We start from the raw sequence: 25944 nt of genomic DNA on the forward strand, positions 1-25944 counted from the left end.
ATTTCCAAGTAATTCAAAAGGTTAACTGATTTGTTGCTGATGCTGTAGGAAAAACAAGTTAATAATCGAGAATAATCTACTTAATTACTGGAAAAACAATTTTAAAAAGACAGAATCCCACTTTGGAAAACAGTAAAATAATCTAAATGTTCTCAAATGTTAAATATTTTTAGAGAAATTAAATAAAGTGCACAGCTACAATTTGTTTACGTGCAGCAGTTGTGTTTCTGTTTATTTGCATTCATTAGAAATCTCTGGTGTGTTTTACCAATGCAAAACAAAGACCATCCACACTCTTCTGAATATCAGTTCACAACAATTCATTTAATACTTTATGTGAAAAAGAGCACAACCGTGCATCATCAAAAGTAGGGTATTTTCTTATCATTGGCACTCACATTTGAGCCATTTTAAACTATGTTCAATGCCAGCTTTTACATGTTTGCCGTACTTTTCAGGAAATGCGTTGCTATGCAGTTCTGATTGCAATGCAATCCAATGCTGATTACTCAATTCATAGTCATTTAGGGGAGAGGATATTTAAATGTCTGTGTCTGCTTACTAAGTAGGAAAGAACAACTCTGAATGCCGTGAGGAGAGCTTCATGCGCTGCCATGAAGATAAAAACATTTACCAAGAGAAATGAATGCACATGTTGTCGTGCACATTCGAAATTATGCCGAATTACAACGAGAAAGTCGAAATAACAACATTAATATTTAGTAGAGCCACCTTTTGCTGTAATAACAGCTTTAAGTCTTTTGGGGTAAGTATGTACCAACTTTGCACACAGTGTCAGAGTGATTTTGGCCCATTTTTCTTGGCAGATTTGCTCCAGGTTGTTCAGGTTGGTTGGACGACGCTTTGGACGAATTTTTCACAGATTCATCCATAGTGCCACAGATTCTCAATGGGATTGAGATCAGGACTTTGACTGGGCCACTGTAGGACATTCACCTTTTTGTTCTTGAGCCACTCCAATGTTGCTTTGGCCTTGAATTTCCTCCCAAGCTTCAGTTTTTTAGCGGACTGAAGCAGATTCTCTTGCAGTATTTTCCTGTATTTTGCTCCATCCATTCTTCCTTCAATTGTAACAAGATGCCCAGTCCCTGCTGATGAGAAGCATCCCCACAGCATGATGCTGCCACTACCATACTTCACTGTAGGGATGGTGTGTCTTGATGCATGGGCAGTGTTAGGTTTGCGCCACACATAGCACTTTGAGTTTTGGCCAAAAAGCTCTACCTTGGTCTCATCTGACCACAGAACCTTTTCCCACATCGCAGCTGGGTCACTCTCATGCTTTCTGGCAAACTCCAGATGTGCTTTTAGATGGTACTTTTTGAGTAACGGCTTCTTTCTTACCACCCTCCCATACAGGCCAGTGTTATGCAAAGCTCTTGATATGGTTGAGTAGTGCACCATTACTCCACTCCCAGCCATTGAACTCTGTAGCTCCTTCAAAGTGATTGTTGGCCTCTCTGTGGCTTCTCTCACAAGTCTCCTTCTTGTTTGAGCACTGAGTTTTGAGGGACGGCCTTTTCTTGGCAGTGCCTGGGTGGTGTGATGCAGCTTCCACTTCCTGATTATTGATCCAACTGTGCTCACTGGGATATCCAAACACTTGGATATTATTTTGTACCCTTTCCCTAATCTATGCATTTGTATTACTTTATCTCTAACTTCTGTAGAATTGTCTTTCGTCTTCATTTTCCTTCTGATCCACTGTTGTTATCTCTACTGGACCTGGCAGCCATCAAGTCCTTTGTTTTGTACAAGATAGGAGAGATTTCGTCTTGAAGCTAGCCACAGCGTTTCAGCAGAAATATTTCAATCTTGCAACCTGGATTTTGTGCTGTGAGTGACACACACGCAAGATAAATCCTATGTTACTTTGATTTTAGATTAAAAACTACTTTTGTTTTTACAGTTTGGTATGTACATATACCTGTTTACACATTAGTTTCTTTTTAAATGTTTATTTTATTATAGTTTTTCATTTTTTGAAGTAGTGCTTTATATGTGGTAAATTAGAAAATCAACCCCTTTATGTTTAATTGTTCATTTAAATACAGTGTTTCAGCTGTGCAGTTGTTTGATATGATGTGCTTGAATAAAACTTTTGAGTTGTATCCGATAGTTTGCCTTTTATTTTAATGTTGATGGTCTTTAAAATGTACTGGCGGTTGTACGTATGAGCAGGGTGTTGGGGGGGGGGGGGGTAAAATATACAAACAACAAAACATGATAGCAACATACGTGCCAACAGTCCCTATGTGGTCGGAACAGTCTCGACTTCCTAGCAAATGTCCCGTGTCCCGATGCATAGGAAGAAAATCCTGATATTTACCCACAGAAAAAAAATATTCTGCACAGTAGAGTTAGTGAAAACCACACGTTTCATTATGTCTATTTTTACTGTCATGATGGTCATGTCATGTTGAGTTGGGGAGGATATGTCTATTATATGATCATGAGTGTTTTTTGCGTATGACTCATCCCATGTGTATGATACACATGACCACCACCCCCCTCCCCCCGAGACAAGTGTACTGCTCAACAGTTTCCAAATGTTGACAAGTCTTGATACATCTGTAGTACACAATTTTAACAGTTAAGAGAATCACTAAGTTACTTATTTATTTACCAAATCAACTGCTGAAAAATATTTAGGAATCACACATTTGCCAAATATCTGCCATCATGTAGGATAAGTGCAGTTATTTTTTATGGATACGGATCAAAATGCAATAACAAAAACTACTTAAATTACAGCAACTAAAATAATGTTAAAATGCGTTCATGACAAGTACTTTCATTTTTGCACCTCATTGATAGCTGCACAGAGTGTAACAACAATACATGGAACATAATACAACATACGGATTTTAACAGCTTAATCTCCAGAAGTTCATTGTTGTTAATCTTGGCCTTTCCCCCCACTCTGCTCAGCGGGTGATTTGGTGGGTAAAAGTTCCAGTCTTTGGCTCTGGGGCTGTGTAACAAAGTGCCCGCCCCTGTGTATATTATCTGTTATGTGTTGCGTGTGGTGTGTTTAAATGTTGGTGTATAGACATTGGTACACGGGATATAAACGGGTCTGTGTAACACGAGTGTTTAAAAATGTATATGTGTATTTAGGCACGAGGATTGCACAGCACTTCACGTGCAAGTAAAATGTAGTAATATGTGAGCACGGGGAATTGCACTTTATTAATTCACGTGCTGGGATTCAAGTGAATAATTAATTGGTAATTGAATCCCAGCACAATAGTATATATAGATGCACGTTGTCACATACTGGCGGTTGGGTGTTCGGTGAGCGGAGAACGGGATTGGAGACGGAGGAAATAAGTATAGTAGTAATAATAATAACAAAGTATCTGCTCACCGTGTTTGTCAGTGTCTGTCCGTGCACCGTTTTGTTAAGTTTAGTCTGTTTTCGTTTGTCTATTTATTTTGGCGTAGAGTGCCGTGTCCTGTGTTTTTCGTGTTTGTGTAAACCTTTTATTTTGTATTAAACCGGCGCCAACAGGCGTCTTCATCACTTCATTTCATCCGTCCTGTGTTTTGTGTATTTCATTACTTTTCCTGGTTCTGACGCCGCCCACTTCGGCCGTCTCTGTGACAGGCTGTTTAAAAAACACTACTACGGATTTTTTGTGTCCTGTCTTCATTTCTTTTTTCTTTAGTATAGTATTCACTTACGATGATAATAAAAAATAACAGTTTGAAATACAGCAGCTGAATGACATTGACATAGTTGATTTTCATTGGTTAATTAGCCTTGCTATGGTGCGTACAGCACTACTGTTGGATGACAATGACGGGTGAGTGGAATCCGAGCCTGATCCACTTTATACAGCTGAACTATATGATCCGGCTCCAGTGAAACTAAACATTCCAGTTTTTTTTTTTTTTTTTTTTTTAATCATGTTAATACAATGTGCTACTGATCTTATGGTCTGAAGTGCTAAGACTAAGATTTTTTTTAAAGTCAGTTTGCGTAAAAATTATGCAACATACATTTATTAAATTGCACCCTGGGTATGAGTATAACCATGTCAGTTGTAGTGTTGAAGTAGTCCATAAATGTACAGTGTGTGTGGGGGGGGGGGTTGGTCTGTGTTTTGTACAGTCTTTTCGCTGGAGATTAAGTGAGATTAAGTCTGAAAAATGGGATCTCGACTGCTAAACCTTGTAAGCCACAAGCACGATTCCTGCTCCGGTTTACATGGGCTTTTACAGCTATTTTTATCATGAGAAAGTGATTGACCATGCCCTTAAAGTCGCAGCCAAAGGATGTCCTTTTGCTGTTTCAAGATGTATTCGCGTGACAACGTCACACAGTCATGACTGCAGAGTCGATTTTCAAGTGCATGTAAACCAAGCCAATGAAACTTGTGAAATAACCTGACAGTGCTTCACTAACACCATCTTCGAATACTTCAGCTCACTGCAGGCACTGCTGCTGCATCTTCACAACTTATAGATAAAAACACAATTCACCATTGAATTCTTGTTTTATTTGTTACATTACACAAATGCATCATTTAAATCATGTTTTATAAGTTACTACACAAATTCATCATTGAATTCATGTTTTATTAGTTGCATAGCTAGGAAATAAAATCAATACAGTAATATAATAAAATCACCACTGTAATAGTTTTTTCCCAATCGGATACTTCACCAATTGCAGAGATAATCTGCAGTTTCTCCAAATGTAGTTCTACATGAATCAGAAACACATAGCAATCAACCAGCAGTCACTGTATTGCAGAACTTTACACAATGTCAGTAAATGTTTTGCTTTTTGTTTGGAAGGACTAGCCAGTGTCTGAATGTGTCAAATATTTCAAAACAATTCCTTAGTTATCTTCTCCCTGCTGCCACAACCCACTTGCATGTAACCTGGGCCTGTTTTCTGTATAATGTTATTTTATTTTGTCACTCTTACATTGTTTGCTTCAGTCAACAGCAGAATCTGCAACTGGAAGTAAAAAGCTGTGGGTTATAAGTTATTAATGAGACCAGAGATTACCAAAGTGCTTAAAAAGTGCTTAAAACAAATTAAGCCCCAATTCAATAACACGATTGACTTTGATAATCCTTTTCATCAGTTCATAAATATGTTGATATACTAACTACACATAAACAGAAAATTAACAAAGTGTTAACAAGTTAATAAGATAGTTAACACATAATAACATAGTGACTCAGTATTTAAAGTAAAATTGCACTCCAGGTTTATACTGTACTGAAATGGTTGTTTAGGGCTTGGTTCAATGATCTCAGCAGTAGAACATATAAACACTGCTGCTCATCACACATAACTCTATAATAATCACGCTTTATTGAAACCTTATGAACATCAGAAAATACAATAAAACGTACAATATAATGTGATACAGTACAATACAATACAATGCAATATCTTTCACAGAATGAAACACTGCAATTTACTTTATACAGCAAAACTTCAATAAACACACACACACACACACACACACACACATATATATATATATATATATATATATATATATATATATATATATATATATATATATGAAAGAACAAATAAAGTAACATATAAAGCCAGCTTTACAATGGAATAGTGAGCATTAATCAGCAATGCAGCCATTTCTGTAGTGAAATACGACAACAGATCTCTTCCGAGCATTCTTTTTTTCTGTCCAAATTATTATTGTTATATACAATATTAGGTCTAACACCAAAACCACGTTATACAAGGTATACAGATGCAGTACATTTGTAGTTCATTGTATCATATTAACTATTCTGAAGTCTTTTCTTAAATAAAATAATTATGTTTTCCAATCCTATCCCAGGCTTCCTGGCTTGACTTCTACACATGGTTTACTTTGTAAAAAGAAGTATTTGCCGTGTTTTTATACATGTCTATTTAACACATTAGTAACTCTGATGAACGTGGGCGTTCACTGATGCATAGTGACATATATATTTTAATACCTGTCTTTGCCCATTACTTGAACCCATTTTACTGATGGTTGATTAATAGGTTTGATTCCAAATGGATAATTAAGGAAAAATGGTGATCATAAAAGGCTCAGCTCTCAGAATATAAGCATAATAGCTTCTTTATAACTTCTGGTTTGGTCCTTAACAGTTGGTTCTTTAAATTTAATAATGTGTATGTGTATATATGGCATTCTTATTGCTATGCATCAACCATCTTCATTGAAAATTCAATGAATAAATGTAGCGTGCAAAAAAAGGGTACAGGCACTGAAGTTAAAAAATCTGTCTTTTATTTTAATTTCTCAGTGCTATGGCATAACAAGGCACATGAATGGTTTGGTAAACACAGCTAGTCAAAAGTATTAAAACAATTTCAAATTCTTTTCAGTCGAAGGAACGCTGGTGTCATTTCCAAATCCCACTGCTTTCCTTTTTACTATTCATTGGCAATCGTCGGCTTGAACATTTCCAACATAAGATGCATTTGAATAATACATGACATGCCCTTTAGCTGACACCATAGTGCCCGATCTCAAACAAAGTATGAATCTTATTCTATATACACTTCCAATGATCAGCTGTTGACAATCTATAGTGTCAACAAGTTATTGGATGCAGAGACGTGCTGCTAATGTATCAAAATGGTCACTGGATGAATATGATCAAGTCTGAGCATCTGGCTCTTCACTATTCCTGACACTAGCACAGACAACAGAATCAGTGGACTATTGAATGCAATTACAGTAAGTGAGGTAGACAATAAAGATTGATAGCGCTTTCTCATTTTATCACACACCAAACACACTGAGGGTTAAAGCTTTGCTTTGAGCTGCTTTAATTTAATAATGCTTGAAAATATGCAACTGTATTGGTAAACCAATGTAGCCCTTTTTCTCCCATACATTTACCAGACAGGCTTACCAAATTAGATTCTGACAATATCCAAGGTAAATATACCACTATTTTAATAATGGATATTTACAGTACATCATTCATGCTTGTTATACAGGAAATAATCTGCGAGGGGGAGAAGTCCCCATGCACATTTAAACAACCAAAGCAACAAGAAATATGAACGCAACCAACAACCTAAGGCATTTGATACGTGCAAACAGTTCTATTTGTATCATAGCATTCAGATATCCTTAATAAAATACAATAAGATGTCACTTAATTTTAATTTAAGAAATCCAATTTCTTAATATGGAAATTTATCAAATCAATTGAAAATGATTTATTAAGTTAATTCTCGTTAAAACAAATTTGGATTAGACCTTTCCTAATAGTATGAATTTTCTACAAGGTCCCTGCTAAATTCAGCAGTCACTTATTGTTACTTACTTCTTATATTACGAATTCACTTAACACGAATTTCCTGTTAGTGCAAATTCTTTTTGAGCCCTCCCCAGGAAGACAAAAGTGAATAAAACGAAACACCCAAGTCTGAACAGCTGAGTGTAAAGGAGATTGGCAAATGTATTAACTTGCATCCACATTAGCGCCTCTGTACTGTATTTTAGTGATGTTTAGGGACTACTAGGATGCTTTTTGAGTTACAATAGCGCTCACGCAAAAAACATTCACTGTCCTTGCGTACAAGAAAAAGAACAAATTTCCTATAGATTTCAACATTCTCACGAACACATTGTTAACCATTCTAAAAAACGGCTTATAATACAGGCTGTGGACTGTAGGTGCAAGGCGTCCATGTTTCTGATTTGCTCAATACCCTGATATTGAGGATTCCTTGCTTTTGTGGTTTAAAAATGCCTGTGATCAGAATGGGATATGCAGGGTTCAAGTGCAGTTCATTTGCAATGTATACTTTTAAAAAGTTTACTTACATTTGTATTTTCAATAAAACACACAGGACTTTTACATTTATAATAACTGTCATTGTTTTGTAATTAAAAATTGATTTCAGTGTTACTGTAACTTCAATAAAAAATGATAGGATGCATCTGGCTTTAGATTTCTGATAATACGAATTACACATTTTTTTGCTGGTCCCTTGAAATTCGTATTGATGAGAACTGACTGTGTGTATTATGTGGCAAGCATCATCATGGTCCACAAGGTGTATGAGGTCCACTGCCACTGGTGGAAATATATAAACCATGGTTCAAATCAACTTTCTAACATTACAAAAAGTAGATTTAAACCTTAAAATATCAATTAAAATATCACCAAATCATTCTGCCTTGGTCAGCTGACATTTCTCTCAGTTTGTATTGTTCAGGTACGATATCGTAATCAGCAACTACGAAAAAAGTTGGGTTTCCATATACCAACACTCACACCACTCATTCGTAAAAGCATTCGTAATTTATCACCACCAAATTTGTCATCGTATAGATACGAATATTCAATCTCACCTAGTTTTCTTGTGTTTCTTGCATATGGTTAGTAAACAATTTGCTTCTCTGATACATGCTGTGTATTTATGACACAGAGTGACAGAATTACAAAGACTTAGAATGTCAGTGTACATAAATTACAGTTTACATGTATAGTGCCAATAGGAAGTATTCACCCCTCTTGGACATTTTCACAGAACAACCTGAAATATTGATGCATTAAAATGGGATTTCTTTCTCCCCCTTGATTTACACAACCTACTCAACACTTTCAATGTGTGAAACAAAGTGTGTGTGTGGGGGGGTCAATTTGTGTGCAATAAAAGTGGTTCACATGCTTTCAGATTAAATACACCTGTCTCTGTAAGGTCCCAGAGTTGGGCAGTGCATTCAAAGCAAAGATACTACCATGAAGACCAAAGAGCTTTCAGAACAACTCAGGATAAAGTTGTGGAAAGGCATAGATCAGGGGAGGGGTATAAAAAGATTTCAAAGGCATTGAATATCTCTTGGAGCATAGTCAAGTGCATTATTAAGAAGTGGAAGATATACGGAACCACCCAGAATCTGCTTAGAGCAGGCCAACCTCCTAAACTGAGCAGCCGAGTAAGAAGGGCATTGGTCAGAGAAGCCACCAAGAACGCAATGACAACTCTGAAAGACCTACAGCGTTTCATGGCTGAGATGGGAGAAACTGTCCATGTGTCCGCAATAGCTGAGGTACTCTACAAATCTGGCCTGTATGGAAAAGTGGCAAGAAGGAAGCCATTTCTGAAAAAAAAGTCCATGTAAAATCCCTCTTGGAATTTGGAAAAAGGCATGTGGGAGACTGAAAAGATGTGACAAAAGATTTTGTGGTCCAATGAAACAAAAATGTCACTATTTGGCCTAAATGCAGTGTTATATCTGGCGCCAACCCAACACAGCACCTCATCCAGGTAACACCATCCCTATTGTGAAGCATGGTGGCAGCATCATGGGGATGCTTTTCATCGACAGGTACCTGGAAGCTCGTCAGGGTAGAGGGCAAAATGGACTGAGCTAAATACAGGCAAATCTTTGAGGAAAACCTACTTTAATCTGCATAAGACCAGTCAAAGCCCGGACTTGAATCCAATTGAGAATCTGTGGCAAGACTTGAAGATTGCTGTCCACCAACGATCCCCATCCAACTTGACAGAACTTGAAAATATTTGCCAAGGAGAATGGGCAAATATTTTGCACAAACCAGATGTGCAAACCCGGTAGAGACTTACTTCAAATTACTCAAGCTGTAATTGCTGCCAAAGGTGGTTCTACCAAATATTAACTCAGGGGGATGAATTCATTAAATGTGGTTTCACAATAAAATTTTTCTTTCCTCTTCAAAGTGTTGAGTATGTTATGTAAATCAAAGGGGAAAAAATCCCATTTAAATGCATCAAGATTTCAGGTAGTAACACAACAAACTGTGAAAACGTCCAAGGGAGGTAAATACTTACTATAGGCACTGTATAGTATTTTGGTAATGTGTGTGCAAACAAAATAAATAGCTCAAAAATATTCTGCCTGTGAGGAGGCTGCTTTAATTATCATAGGCCTTTACACATTAATAATAGTATATGCTCACCATCTTGCCCATTCATTTTTATACTTACAACTGTGTTGTCATATTTTCTAAACATTTTTTAAATTCTCAAATTAATAAATCGAAACCCAGGTAGTAAAAAGAGACCCAGGTAGCGTCGGGTAATTTAAAACTTGAAGGGTAACCGGGTTTTAGAGTATCTATGCGGACCTCTAATATATATATATATATATAGACAGAGATAGATAGATAGATAGATAGATAGATAGATAGATAGATAGATAGATAGATAGCAAATTTATGTATAGATTAAGGACATTTTTTATAAACTCAAAGCCCTTTATTCAAATACAATTACAATATTACTGTTATAGCAGTCATCAGGTGTTTTTTTTTTTAATTACTTTAGTTTTCTATATATTAATTTTGAGTAAGAATATGTACTATTATAATTTGCTTATTAAGTACATTAAGGCTACTTCTTAATAAGAGCAAAACAACCAATTATTTATGTTGTGACAACTTGAATTGACACAGTACATTGGATTCCTGGGCATCTGCAGGAACACATGGAGCAAAATAACAGTCATCTGAACCAGAAGACTATTAAATTGTGCTTTTTTACACTCGCAAACCATGTCTTGCAAATGTCAAAAATAGTTTAAAGCCCAGATCTGTATTGAATCTGAATATGTTTATGAGTCTGGGCTCAACCACATCCACCAGTAACAGTGCACCTTTTCTTGAGGGATCATACACTGGCTAAAATTCAAAAGGCTTTTTTTATGTATTTTGCAAAGAAAATAAGAAAGGAGACCAACAATATGCTACAACATTTTAAGTAACAAGTCAGGAATAAAAAGACCTGTGCTGTTCATTTATAGCTTTGGAATGGCTTCTGAATACAAAAAAAAAAGCTTGGTGAATAGCTCTCAAAATATTTACTTCCTTACTTCCTCTTATTGTTCTTAAATCGATTTAATTAAATTACATATATATTGCGCATTTGGCTAGTTCGTCTTCTGCTATTCTCACCATTTGAAAATTATTTTTTCATCATAAGCTTTAATATTGTCTTATCTGTTAGTACTGCAGTTTCCCTCTGTGGCACTGGTGTAATAAGTTGGTCATTATTTCTTTATGCTTTCCTTGGTTTTATTTTTGTATTACATTTTTTTCTTTACAGCAAATCTCATAAATGGAAGAAAAGCAAAACTTCAGATTTTCTTTCAAAGGGGAAATACAGAGTGCAGAGGTATGACTGTCCATTGATTTGATTTCTCCCCTATATCTTTGGGGAGGTGGGCCTGCTATACTAGTAATAATGGCAATAAGAAAAGAAATGTAAAGACATAAATATACTGATTTTTCAAGACTACATTATTACAAATGTCCTTAAATAAATAAACTATTAACCATCATGTAATGTTTTGAAATAGGAGACAATACAATACAACACAAAAAAAACCCCAGCAATTTAATTTTCAGACTCAAAAAATTACATTTTGAAGGTTGATCTTGAGTATACAAACATGAATTAGGAACATAATTATATTATATGCCTGTGTCCAAAACGATGTAAATCTAGCACAGTTTGAATCATTGCATTTAGGTTGCTGAAACTTTACAATATGAAACAACAAAAGTTAGAGAAATACAAGTCAGTGGCATCTGCAGTCTGTTGGTGACTGATTTTTCATGGCTTTGGGATGTCAACATTTGCTCTTTTACATACTATAGCCTGCATGCATGTCAAGTATCTCAGGAACATGTTGACTTCTTGAAGACAAGTTGAGGACTGTCACTGAGCACTCTAAATATATCCTGAGTGAAACTACCCTAATATATTGTGGTAACTGTACCAGCTATGCAACTGAATCTACCCATAACACAGTATCCACACATTATTATTATTATTATTATTATTATTATTATATTATTATTATTATTATGAAATTAATAACAAAGTATTCGAAAAGGTAACACATCAAGTTAATTATAAAAACATGTATTTAAAAAAGCAACAAAAATATCAGTTTTTTTTTTTTTTTTTAAGTACATTGTGTTCATTATGTTCTTGCATCTCCCGTAATGATTTTGTATAGTTCCTTGCATGGATGGATGTCTTTTTTTATTAAAAAGTTTTGTAATGGTGGGGGAACGAAAACACGCAGGAATGCGTATTGCTGTACCAAACTGTTCACCAAAACACCCAGCCACTGGCTAATTATATAGTAGATCTATGAGCATAATCATATGAGCATATTTGCATTGCCTGTTTAATATTGTCATCTATTGACATGTTATATCAGCAGAATGAAGTGGCTTTGAAATTGCTGAGACTTCACAGGCCTATATTGTACATCTTTATGTCTTAAACAAGTCACTGGTAATGCTAATTACTTTCCTATAAGATACAGATTTTACTGATTTTAGCAAGTCATTAAACAGTGAAGCCATGTCATACCCAGTACATTATAAATATATTTCATGCAGTATTCAGTTTTCTATACAGTATATAATGAAATGTAATGTCAGGTAATAATCCTGTACTTTTCTTTATTGGAAAAATGTATTTATAATCAATACTAGAACTATGGTAATGACCCGTTTCTGTAATTATACGTACAAGAACGTACTCTGTGAAAAACAAGTTTGCTGTTTATTGATAAAATCAAGAATATTTTTTGAAAAGCATTACTGTAGAAGTCCTATTACATTACTATTTTACATTTAAAGTAGGAAGTAGGAACCAGAGAGTGCCTCAGAACAGTTATTCACAAATGAAAAATCAGGAGGGAGGGTTATTATTGGCTGTCATTGCATCATTATTTAAAATAAACAGCACACCAGACGGTGTGCTACACATTTGTGTGCATTGACTTTATGTAACTCCACAGGAGAAAATAAAAACATCTCAGCATTCTTATTTATGTGATTTATGTGATTGTTAAATACTTTTCATCACATGGGTGTACTGTGTATTCCATGAATATTAACCTAGCCATTTGTTATGCAACATTTTTCCTGTTTTGACAGTAATAACACCATCACAACTGATAAAACATTGGTCGTAGTTGTTGTATACTCCTTTGGTAGTTATGATGCAAGCATCTTTTGTTTGTGCAAATTCTGAATTTCTTTGGAAAATCTGCAATCCAACATAACACCAACCAGAATTGTTGTTGCAGCTTTGATCACAAGAATTAAGAGAGTTAAAGCATAATTTTTACGTGCTGTGTTTTGGTACACAGAACTCCCTTGACCAGATTTACTTGTGGTAAAAATGCAAGAAACAATTCACACAAATCAATGATTTTTCTTTGTTAGAAATTCAGTATGGGTGTCAGATATTGGTATTTCTATTTTATTTAGTTTTATGGAAGCCCCACTTGTTCCAGAGGTATTATTCAGACACACCAGTGTTATGCGCTGTTAGTTCCTCTTGGTTAACTGAGATTATATTTTCTAAGATTCTAAGATTATATTTTCCTTGACCCATTGTCTAAAAAAGCTGTTTTTTTTTTTAATTAGATTTATAGTCCTTAAATTTGGACTACAGTAGATTGTTCCCTTTCAAGTATGAAATGTAACCATTACTGTATGGGTGTTTACCTCTTAAAGACCCAAAACCGGAATATTGTATACCAAAGATGCTCCGTAAGCCTGTGACATAGTCATGGCCCGCCTCCGAGTGCACAAAAGGACTGTGCTCACAGATCTCAGTGCCATTGTTCCATTCAAGACAGACCTGATTGGAGAGCCTGGTTCAGATAAGTACTTGTTCCTTCTGACTGTATAATGTTTCGCAGATTATTGTATACAATTACATTAACCCTGTAATGGTTTTTCTAATTACGAGTATATTGTGCACTACAGCCTGTTGCTTGTTACGTCCTGATGCGGCTTTGTGCCCCTCCTTCCCAGGGATCCAGCAACATAAGTCAGCTGACTAATGTGGGTTTTGGGTTGGCTGAGAAGCCAGTTTGAGGACAGCCACATGCATAAAAAAGTATAGCAGCTGAGCACTGTGAGAGGAGAGGAAGAGCGAGAAAAACAAAGCAAAAGCAACTGCAACAGCAACAGACCCGGAAGCACCACTACCCCTACACAGCACTCACCATTGGTAACCTGTTGCCGTGCACTCTAGCCAATAATTGTTTTGACATTTGTTTGTTTAGCCCAGGTGCCTTTTTGTTTCTGTTTATTATTTAAAGTTTATATTATTTAATAAAAAAAACTAGCGCATGTGTCTCATCCCGCAGAACGTGTGTTGTGTCTGTATTTTCTGGTCTGACATCACCCACCCAGCCATCTAGGGTTTCCGTAGATCACTTGGACTGGTGACTCTTCTTCCTCTTCCTTGGAGGAGAGCAAGAGGCAGAGGAGGATGAAGAAGAGGATGCCTTCCTGCATGGGCTACTATCCTGGGTGCGGTACTGGTACAGTTTACAGCGGCACTGTACCGGTACACTAACCTTGGTCAGTGACCTCGGTACCTGGGAATGCAAAAAAATGGAAGGCAATGTTCAAACGCAATGAGACCTGCGATGTGTCCTGTCATGTCCCCTAAATTGTGAATTTGAACAGAACAAAGATTGGATTGTTTATTCCACTTAAAATTGCTGCTGCAATTTGGTTAGCGCTGGCCATCCATGGAAAGTGGAATGCAGAAAGGGTTAGCAAATCAAGAGAAACTGACTTCCCCTTTAATGTGGAATACTTTTTACTGCACATGTGTTTCTGTGATTTTTTGAGAATAATATAATAAGCATTCATTTCTTCCATTATAGTAAACATCCCACCACAGGAGCTTTTACTACTGGGTACATTGTTGCTGTGAAATAGTACTTTATAAGTACCAGAAGTAATTTATTGTTAAGTGTTTTAATTGTGTTAATGCAAGTTTTTATTCTAATGTCCTATTTTTTGGAATGTCTGCACATATGAAAACCTGACTCGAATTGAATATGTGCTTATAATAAAATAAATCAGTTTGGAATTCATTATTTCATACAGGTATGCAGTTTGACCTTTATAGCAATATTTAAAAAAATGCTTGATTAAAAAGGTACATTTTGCAGAGCATCACTAATTTTATCAAGACAGGCTGTCACACATAGAAGGCTACACTCTTAAAAAAGGTTTTCAATCCTAGAACTTTTAATATTTGTTGTGTACAAAATAATTATTGTAAAAAAATATATATATATATCAGGTAGATCACAACCTGATTGTCAACATTGAAAAAGACAAATACATAAATAAATAATAATAATACATTGTGGCAAAGCGTAAGCCTTGCACAGTGAAATATGTAGTTTATTGTATGTTTTTGTGTTAATTGTTACAATTGATTTAATTGTTTAGCTGCTGTGGCGCTCCGCTGGGGACGATTACCCGTCTGCGTGGAGCAGCAGCTGAAAGCAATCAGCTGTTCCAGCAGGCAGGTGGGCGTGTCTCAACAGAGCGTCAAGATAAAAGCATGGCGATCGCTGTGATCGGGGCTGTTGCAAGGCCTGCCGTTTTCACGGCACCTTTTGAGTTATAGTTTGGGGTATTGTGTTTTATTTTGCACTTTTTGTACGGTTTTCTGTATCTGTCCTCTGTGCGTTACCATCGCTGGTAACGTCACATGACCGCCTTTATTTTACTTTCACTTTCTTTTTGTTGTTAATAAATCCTGCGCGCCTGTGCCGGCGTTTCAACACCAACCTCAGTCTCTCTGTATGCTTGAACAGCGGCTACCCACACGTGTGACCCGAGGAAGACCCTGTCACATATGGTGTCGGAAGTGGATTCCGCTGCATCCTGCCGAAGCAAGGCTAGATGGCTACAGAGAGACAGGAGGAGCAAACCCCTGAAATTTTTTTGGGGGGACAAGGGCAGACCGCAGGTAACCCTGAGGGGCTGCTGAAGGAGAGGGATGGAGCCGCTGTCCTTAAAGGCACTGCGAAGGAGCCGAGACATCCCGCCCGAATGCCAGAGAGGCCGAGGAGGGTCCGTTCCCGAGAGCTGCAGAAGGAGGAGTTCCGGTCCTGGAAGCTGGCGAGGGAGGAGGAGAGACTGCCTGCCCGGACGCCAGCGGGAGGAACTGCCTGCCGAGCGTCAGCGAAGGAGGACCTGTCGTTTGTGGGGGATCGTCACAGAAGGAGGCGGGTCAATCCTCTGGAGAGGAGCCCCGTGAAGGGACACTGGGTTTAGGGGGTAATAATTGTGGGTGTATTGTTGTTAATTATTGGTATGTGGATAGTGGTTGTATGTGTGTGCATGTTTATTGTTTATAGCGATGCTAACGTTGGAGCCTGGTGTCTGGTATGATGGTATGGAGGTTGCGCCTGGCTCTAATGTTCCCTCCCACCCACCCTTGTGTTTTTTTTGTTTTGTCGAATGGACCCCTATGGGTTCCATTCTGAGCGGGAGGATATGTGGCAAAGCGTAAGCCTTGCACAGTGAAATATGTAGTTTATTGTATGTTTTTGTGTTAATTGTTACAATTGATTTAATTGTTTAGCTGCTGTGGCGCTCCGCTGGGGACGATTACCCGTCTGCGTGGAGCAGCAGCTGAAAGCAATCAGCTGTTCCAGCAGGCAGGTGGGCGTGTCTCAACAGAGCGTCAAGATAAAAGCATGGCGATCGCTGTGATCGGGGCTGTTGCAAGGCCTGCCGTTTTCACGGCACCTTTTGAGTTATAGTTTGGGGTATTGTGTTTTATTTTGCACTTTTTGTACGGTTTTCTGTATCTGTCCTCTGTGCGTTACCATCGCTGGTAACGTCACATGACCGCCTTTATTTTACTTTCACTTTCTTTTTGTTGTTAATAAATCCTGCGCGCCTGTGCCGGCGTTTCAACACCAACCTCAGTCTCTCTGTATGCTTGAACAGCGGCTACCCACGCGTGTGACCCGAGGAAGACCCTGTCACATACATTTATTGAAAAGTTAGTTATTCCTGCTTGATAGACAAGACCGTTACAACAGTGAAATCTGTATCAGCCTTATGATCATACTTGTACTTCACACAATTCATTATTGTCCAGAATATGCAGAACAGCAATCTGGAATTCGTGGGACAAGAGCCGAGGCTGCATGGAGGAAGAACCTCAGGAATTGAATAGCAGAGAAGTGCTTTGTGACTTAGAAAAGGGGGGGGGGGGGTTCCCCTTGACTCGAGGAGAGCCGCCCTCGTGGAGGTGAGATCGAACTGATTGGCCTGCAAGGCTGGGAACAAGCTTCTCCCCAGGGGAACCAAAAACAGGATAGCGGACGAATCGAAAAAATGAATACAATAGATAAAAATTGTTTAATACCGATAGGCCACTGAGTTCATTCATCAGCTGCAGGGAAAATGACATGTATTGCCAGCAAGAGTTTGTATTGCAATTGGTGTCATCCATACCATACAAGACCGGAAAGAGTGGAGACTCTAAATCCGTGACTACAACCAAAGATGTAAACAACAAGCTTCAGGATAGATTGGAGTTTTCAGAAGCAGTTCAAAATTCAGAAAAAAAGTAATCAAAACATACAGCACAGGCAGATGAGATGAGCTTTATGAAATTTCTGGTGCTTTCATTTATCTTAACCCTAGTCCCCCTGTGTCTTTTCAATATGCTGGGGAGAACACAAGGTCTGTCCTAATCACTTCAATTTGCAGAATAGTCACTTGTAATTTGCAGAAAGCAATCACAAGCAGATGCGTGGCAGAGCGAAAGCCCTAAATGTAAATTGGTATATGTGTGTGTGTGTGAATAAAGGGTTAGCCAAAATACATGTGAGATTGTGGCTGGAGCCTTAATTAACCATTAATCACTCAATTAAGGCTCCAACCACTTTCTCACATGTTTTCTGGCAGGTAGTTTAACCCCCTCCCTGCCAACCCTATATTCACACACAAATATGCAAATTTACATTTAGGGCTTTCACACTGCCACCAGGTGGATTGGGTCAAATTTAATTCAGAGATGTCACAAATCGACACATGTACCATGTACCTTTTTCGGAAATGGCTCCCAGACTATTAGGATTCTAAATGACTAGACAGTTTTACAGATGAGTAAGATGAATCCATGAGATTGATTGTAGATCAAAGAATGGTATAGCCCTGATGTATAGGATCAGTTCATGTTATTGTCTGTTAGTCTAAGGTCTGTGTCCAGGATGTTCCTTAATCACATGGTAAGAGTTTGATTCCATTTGACCATAAAAAAAGGCTAGAGGTTCGACAGGTAAATGCCTCCTTTGAAATGGAAAGATTACCCTGTGTATGAAAGTAATATTATCCCACTATTAATAAATCTCAGTTCAAATAGATAAGAGAGTTGAAAACAGAACCATTGGGAAATCTATTTCATAATGCAGTAACATATACTGTAAGTAAATGCAATATAAGCTAATTTCCTTTTACAAGATAAAGTTATTGTAAGAGAACAATGTAGTAAAATGAAACCATTTAACAAAAGTAGCTGAACATCACTCTACTAACAACTACGAGTATCTGATGCTACCCTGAGCGGCAGAGCCAGTTTTAGCAAAACCTTTATTTTGAAATAATTTTTATTGAATAGCACCCTACAACAAGAACATAATCTGTGTCATACATTATTGTGACCCTGAGTAAAGCCCAACAAAGTCATAGCATCTTCACTATACATAAAAAAGAAAGACTGCTTGGATACTATATACTCTGGTATTAGCAGATGCATTGTTCTGCTTGTCTGTGGACTTAATACCATGTGAGGTAATTCCAGGTGCTGGGAACACCGGATTGCTAAAATATATTTTCCAACATGCCGAGAACAACTACAATGGAATAGGCAAGCAAAACACTCAAATACAGGTATTGCTTGTTACCAATAGCAGAAAGCTTTCAAAGCCTGGTGGCTTTGAAGCCTAAAAATGACACCCAGTATATATTAAATATCAATTTAAATCTTGGTAAAAAAAAAAAAAAATTAATTAAATATGAAAATGCCAATTCCTCTTCATAAAATGGAGTTTGACCTAAATTTGAATTAATAATGTAGCTGTAGTATTAACAAGACATTAGAACCGAATGAAAGTGAATTCAAATGAAGCTGACCTAAATACTACCTCAATAATAGCAGAAATCGTGTTATAGTAAGTAGGCCGTAAAAGGCACTTAAAGATTATGCAAAATACCTGTTTCCTTTTAAATCAAAGACAAATCATAACTGCATTTCACATTAAATCAGGAATTTAATTCCCACTATATACACTATAAAAAGCTGTAAAAACCATAAAAGCCTCTTATATGTTATGTATGTCAAATACTGTACAGCATATGCAGCATACCAAATGGTCTGAAAATGTGACATAAACATCATCACAAAGGAAAAGTCAACATATAAATAATGTGTTTATTCAATTGATCAATTGATCTAAACCATAACAAATCTCAATACTGCGGTCCTTTAAACCACTGTCAGATATTTCATCATCACAGCCATGGTACACACTTGATTCTATCTTAGTGGCGGTATTTAAATCTTTGTAATAACTACATTTGCAAAAAAGAAGTAACAACCAAGTTGGAAAGCTGAAGCAAGCAGCAGAAGAACTATGACTATCTACTAAAACTATCTAAAGATAAAATAAATACAATAGTTAAAAGATTGTATCGAAGAACAAAATAATAAGAAAAACATAACAAATCCATAATGAAAGCAATGACCCTCATTGCTTTGTGTGAGCCTTCTGAAGTATTACAGTAATTTAAAGGTTTTAAATGTCAAATGGTATCAATATTGCTTAAAAAGCCTTACCAATTGTTCTCTCTAATTTGTAAGGCTTTTTTTTTTTTTTTTAAATATAAATGCACAGCATGTTAATAAATATAACGATAGCATTTTGCTCAATTTAATAAAACAACCAGTGTGCTTAATTGTTGTAACCTGGACTAACCTAGAGTATAAAAACATTCTTGCAAGTCCCTTTATTTGCTGTTGATTTTGTTTTTTAATATCTGACAGAACCGTATCATCTCATTCACAGACGTAAACCTTAGCACTAATCTTCAATGTCCTTAGCTCATGAGTACTTGCTAATCGAAACTAGGTGTATAAATTCACTTCCTGTGCTACAGCTAAAGACCCTTCCGCTTGTATTCAATAGGCCAGTTTACGTGTTGGTTTGTTTCACGTGTATGGACAATGTCCCAAAAAACGGTCTCAGTATTTTCCTGTGAAATTCTTAATTTCTTGTGAGATTCCAGGAGATTCCAGTTTCTCGTGAAAATGTTAATTAGCCTGTTCAAGTCCTTTCCTAAGGCTTCTATAAAAGTCACATGGGAATACGTAAGTTACCATGATCCAAAGATGGCAGCAGGGAAATTAATGTTTTGTTTCCAGTATTTCCTTCATCAGATTGATGTTGCAGATAACCCCACTTTTTTCTCCATCTTCCCTAGAACATTGCATAATGCTAATCATACTTGGATCCAAATGTGTTTGTAAAGTCTCATACAGATTGTATTTTCCAAGTTTCTGTTTAAAACTATGACTAAAATGTTTGATAAACTGCATCGTGGGCTTGTGAATTCAGGTGGTTACAGCTACTGTACAGTACTTCAGAATACACTTGCAAATAGCTTTCCATACAACTGTTAAAACGTCTTTATTGTAAAGTATTACTAAGTACTATGTTTAAATGTGTATAACTGTACTCCAATGCAATTTCTCCTAGTTACTTATGTCTGAGCAAAATCTGTGTCCATCCTCCAGTTATGTCCGTTGGAGTGATGAAGAGACTCGGGTGGTAATATCCATAAGGGAAGAGGATATGATGAGGCAGCTTGATACAATGCACAACACGAATATTGTTTAACCCACTCTCAAAATAAAATGTGGTGTGGAATTTTTGTGACTTATTTCTTAGGAATCAACAATACTACTCAATATTCCAATTGTTTATTTAGCAGAAGCAGTCAGACAAGTACAGCTCAAATGAGGATGCTATATTTGGTATAAAGAAATACAAAATAAGCTAATGAAGCATAAATGTGATACAAAATAAAAGTACACTGTTGGGTTACAAAAATAAAGATAGCCTTGCACCTCTGATTCATATCGCTGTTGTGCAATTCTTTCTGGTGGCTGGGGTAGCTATTCCTCCACTTGCCTGGACACCTCCTTATGGTCCTGGCAGATATTAAGCATGATACAGCAGGCAGTAATAATTTGGGGAACAAACTCATGGTTCACTTCAGTATGCTTCAGTAGTATCCGCCCCCTCCCTTTCAATAGCCCAAACGCTAAAACAAAGCGTAGAAAAGTGTTTTGTTTATTTGTGCATATGGCATTACCACTTTAAAAGTAAAACCAGATGAAAAAGTGCTTTATGTTCTAAATAAACTACAGTCCCAGGCTGGACACATTGGGGTTTATTTTAATTATCTAAACAGTGGCAGATATAAATACTGTTCCTCTTAAACTTTATATTAATTCAGCCGAGGTTTTCCCATGGGCTGATTTAATAGGCCACTTAGTAACATTACTACATACAGTACAATAAAAATACAATGAAATGAGGGCCACAAAAAAATTAGGCTATACATTTTAGGATAGCTAGCCCTAACCCTGTAATGTATGAACAGTGATAAACGTCAGTTCATGAAAATGTCTATCGTTTCTGCTAGGAGTCCAACCCCAAACCATAGATATTTGGTTCTTTCTTCATTGTCTAAAGCCGGTATGGAACAAACACAAACACACACTCCCTCATCCAGTGGTTGTCAATCCCCACTTCAGAGAAAATGTAAAGTCATGCTGCCAGAGCAATTAATCTTTTGTTCCTTTACTTTAGAAAGCAACCAATAAACTCTTCATGAAGAACAGTGACCATACGTGCCAACAGTCCCTATATGGTCTGGACAGTCCCGATTTCCGAGCAAATGTCCCGTGTCCCGATGCATAGGAAGAAAGTCCTGATATTACCCACAGAAAAAAAAATAAATTCTGCACAGCAGAGTTAGTGAAAACCACACGCTGTGCTCTTCGTGTGGCTGACACATTTGCTGATCACTAACTTATACAAAGAAAAGAATGCTTCATTATGTCTATTTTTATTGTCCTGATGGTCGTGTCATGTTCAGATGGGGGGGATAAGTCTATTATATGATAATGAGTGTTGTTCACGTGTGACTCCTCCCATGTGTTTGATGCAGATGAGCATCCCGCTGAACAGTTTGCAAATGTTTGCAAGTATGCAGTGACCCTCCTCAGTGGATGACCAATAAAATTACACTTTCCATATCCACTATAGATGCAGTTATATGTATAAAAAGTTAATATTTTGCTCACCAACTGCATTACTAACCATCAACTGCATTGCTGTACTTAAAATTTCAGCAGACCCCTAGCCTTCCCAAACTCAAAATCCCTCCACTGGGCTTATTACATTTAACTAGTCTTAGCTGAATTTGTTTTGGATTGTCTGAGAATATATACTTTTGTTACAATAAATCTAAAACAGAAATAATACGTATAATAATTACAAAATGTATAATTCGGCTCCCTTTTAATCTTTATAACTTACATTGTAAAAAAAAATAATCTTATTTCAATTTAAAAAGGCTGTTTCTTAATTTATTGCGTGCTGTATTTGATTTTATTTAAAAAATATATATTATGTTCCTCAACTGATTTTTTTTTTCTCCAACTAGAAGTATGTTATTGATTTCTTATCAGCAATCGATCAGAATAGTGACAGTAAATCAACATTGACTCTATGGACGTGTCAGCCTGTGTTTTAACAGATGAGATTTTGAAGCAGCCTCTCCCATTTGCTAAATTAATTTAACTTAACCCGAAGGGAAATGGTTTGAAAAAAGATGCATAAACTGCTATAAACAAAAAATAAGTACTCACACCGGTACTCAGGCAGAACTGTCCATCACATATCTTTCATGAATGAAAAGGAATATTTGAACCTTTTTACCATTAACCTAATCTGATGGAATAAAAAAAAAAACATGTATTTCCCGATAAATCCCACACTCAGAGCTAGACTGTTGCTACACACGAGTTAACATATAAATATGGTGTACATCACACTATCAGACCACCCCACCCCCTCCTCGAGGCCAAGACTTGCCAGAGTTTTCCATTCCATATTCATGGCGAAACCAAAATTGGTAGTTTTGTTGATGTAGAGGAATCTGTGCACCATGAACTCAGTTTTATGACTTCATTATTTTTGTTCCCTGCAATGCTCATTTTCTTTTGCTGAGGTTCAGCATTGGCATAATGACTGTTCTATAAAAATGTTGCTTTAAAGGGTTTGCATATCATCCCATTTTCTCTTCAACCCTTCAGCAACCATATGGCAGGTAATCAGGTCTGCAATCACTGGGTCCATATTATGTAGAGCATGATTTCAGCATTATGCTATTACCCATCTGTTTCTGTAGAAAAAGACATGAACCCTTGTGTAAGAGGTCAGTGGTTTCATTGCACACAGTATTCCAGAAATCCATCTCTGTTCACTCGAGATCACTTTTGTGATTTACTTTAGTCTCCAGGCCAGGCCCATTTTTTTTTTTTTTAAAGAAATGCAGACAATCAGCACAATGTGTCTGTCTGACTTCTTTTTAAAAGATTATTTATAACTACAATGCCATGTGCGGACGTGTCTCCTTTTTTCTTTACTTTTGACAAATAAACATAGAATATAGATTCATTTTTATGTTGGTGATCACAGGTAACATGGAGGGCCTTTGCAGTATGCCTTTAAAACATATTTAAAATGATCAGCCTTGTATGTTCCCAGGCTCAGTCCAGTAAACAGAACTGAAATTCATCATCAGATTTTTCATTCACGGCAGCCGCATGCAGAGTAATCACTTCAGTTATTAATGAAAATCATAAGTGTTCAAGGCATAACTAGGTGAAAATTACAGTCTGCCAACCATCAGTTACAGAATGAATATTATTCCAGGGCTGAAGCAATAACATAAATACCAATCAAAGGCAAGGCATGTTAATACAGCTTGGCCTATGCTTGCATTTGTTACCTGTAAGTACACTGCTCGCGAAAGTAGAATTACCATAACTTCTAGTGTTTTTATTGTCCAAGTACAGTAATTGGTATGCATTATCTGCATGAAACCTACATGTTTGGGGAACCATACAATTCCTACCAATTATGAATATTGTAGTATAAAAGTAACATTAACTTATCCCAGCTCAACTCCTGTTGTGCAACTGATATGCTGAGATACACTTATTATTGCATGTTTCTGGTATTTTTAGAAACTATATATTTATCTCACCTTTACAACGCCTGTTCTATTTATTGTCCCTTTATAGAGGCCATTCCAGTGTAAGTTCATTTTGAAGCCTTTTGTAAGCCGCAACACAATAGGCCATGGTTGTTTCCCTTTATAGATTAATGGTTGGTTTCACAGATTTTGGTGAAATTCTTCAACTACTTTACCTAAATTAACATTACATAGTCTGTGAAACCAGCCAATAATGTACAAGCAAGTCCTTTACTTTTTTAAATGATGAATTCAGATGAAGGATGGTGGCTTAATTTAGCAGCCCTTTCTTGAAAAATGGAAGTGGGGGAGCTTAGCTGCATAATGCAAGATGCTTGTTCAGTCTAAAAGGAGATTGTGTATTATGAAAGAGAATGCGACTGAATTAAAAACTAAAATTAAAAAGTAATATTTAAAAAAATATTAAAGAGGTAAACCCTTATAAATTACATATTTTAACATTTTGAATAATTATTATATTCATGTACAACTATCCATGTATACAGTATAAATTCAGTTACAGTACATGTTCATAAACAACCAACAGGGAAGTGTAAACATTTGGAAAAGACAAATATCTGAATTATTCAGAAACTTAATAACCATTTTCTTACATAGCTGTCACGTTATGGCTTCAATAGACACATTCAAGAACATAGACCATATTCCTCCAAATTTAAAACTCACTTTTTAAACTAATTTTTTCTTCTCAAAAATGGCATGCGTCTTAAATTTGAATACAGTATAGTGATGCGTGTCTTAAAATCGCCAACAAAAGACGTGACTGCCCGAGCACACAAACAGCAACATGACCTACTGGCAGTTGAAGGGTTCTGTAGTAGTTACCCTGCGGAGTGGAGGCTCTCCTCCTCGATGTTAACAAAACGCTACCACGTTCTTAAACAGGCGTAGGTTCCCCAGGCATCTTAAATTCGAAGGAAGATGGTATACGGAATATAAGCACAAAATATCAAGGGTTGGACTTTAATAAATGGGTATCTAAATATCAATGAAATACTTATCTGTGCCATTAAAAAAGGTGCTATGAATTTATGTCACTGCATGGATTTAAATCATTACATTTTTTGAGACATAAGTTATAAGACGGATGGGTGATTTTGGCCACTTAGTTTAAAAAATGTTTATAACATTGCCATTTTGCCTGCTTCTTGCATAATTTGTTTTATTTCTCTTTTCATAAGACACAATAAATGCTTTACTCATCCACTTCATGTGGTAGAAATCAAGTCACATCACTCTCTATAAAAAGATCTTGAAGTGATAGTCTTGGCTCAGCGCTGTACAATAGGCTCTTGGACAAGCATTAAGGAAAGGGGACTAAATGTTACCAATGACTGCGTTGCTGCATCTTTCCTCTATCTTTAACCAAGATGGAAATAATTATTTTTGGATTGACTGGTTCTTTGAAGTATTCATTTTTCCTATTGTGGTCCTTTTTCGTTCTAGTTTCAGCAGCATTCCAGCTAAACCTTTTCCAACTGTGCTTCAGTTTGCACTCCCTGTGTGCATGCAAACTATCCCCTCATCTTTTTTTAAATGTGGGTTATTGTCGCTTGTGGTTAGCAATTGTATTGTCCAAGTCGCCACAATGGCAGCTAAAGTCCAAAGTTGTTCAATGTTATGTCTCTTGCAGAAAACCAAATGCTTTTTAATTTAAAAAATATTTTAAGGGGAACTGAAATCATGGGTAGCATGAAATAACAAAAATAAAGTAAA

The sequence above is a fragment of the Polyodon spathula genome, chromosome 5, assembly GCF_017654505.1.
Source record: "Polyodon spathula isolate WHYD16114869_AA chromosome 5, ASM1765450v1, whole genome shotgun sequence".
In the NCBI taxonomy this organism is placed as follows: Eukaryota; Metazoa; Chordata; class Actinopteri; order Acipenseriformes; family Polyodontidae; genus Polyodon; species Polyodon spathula.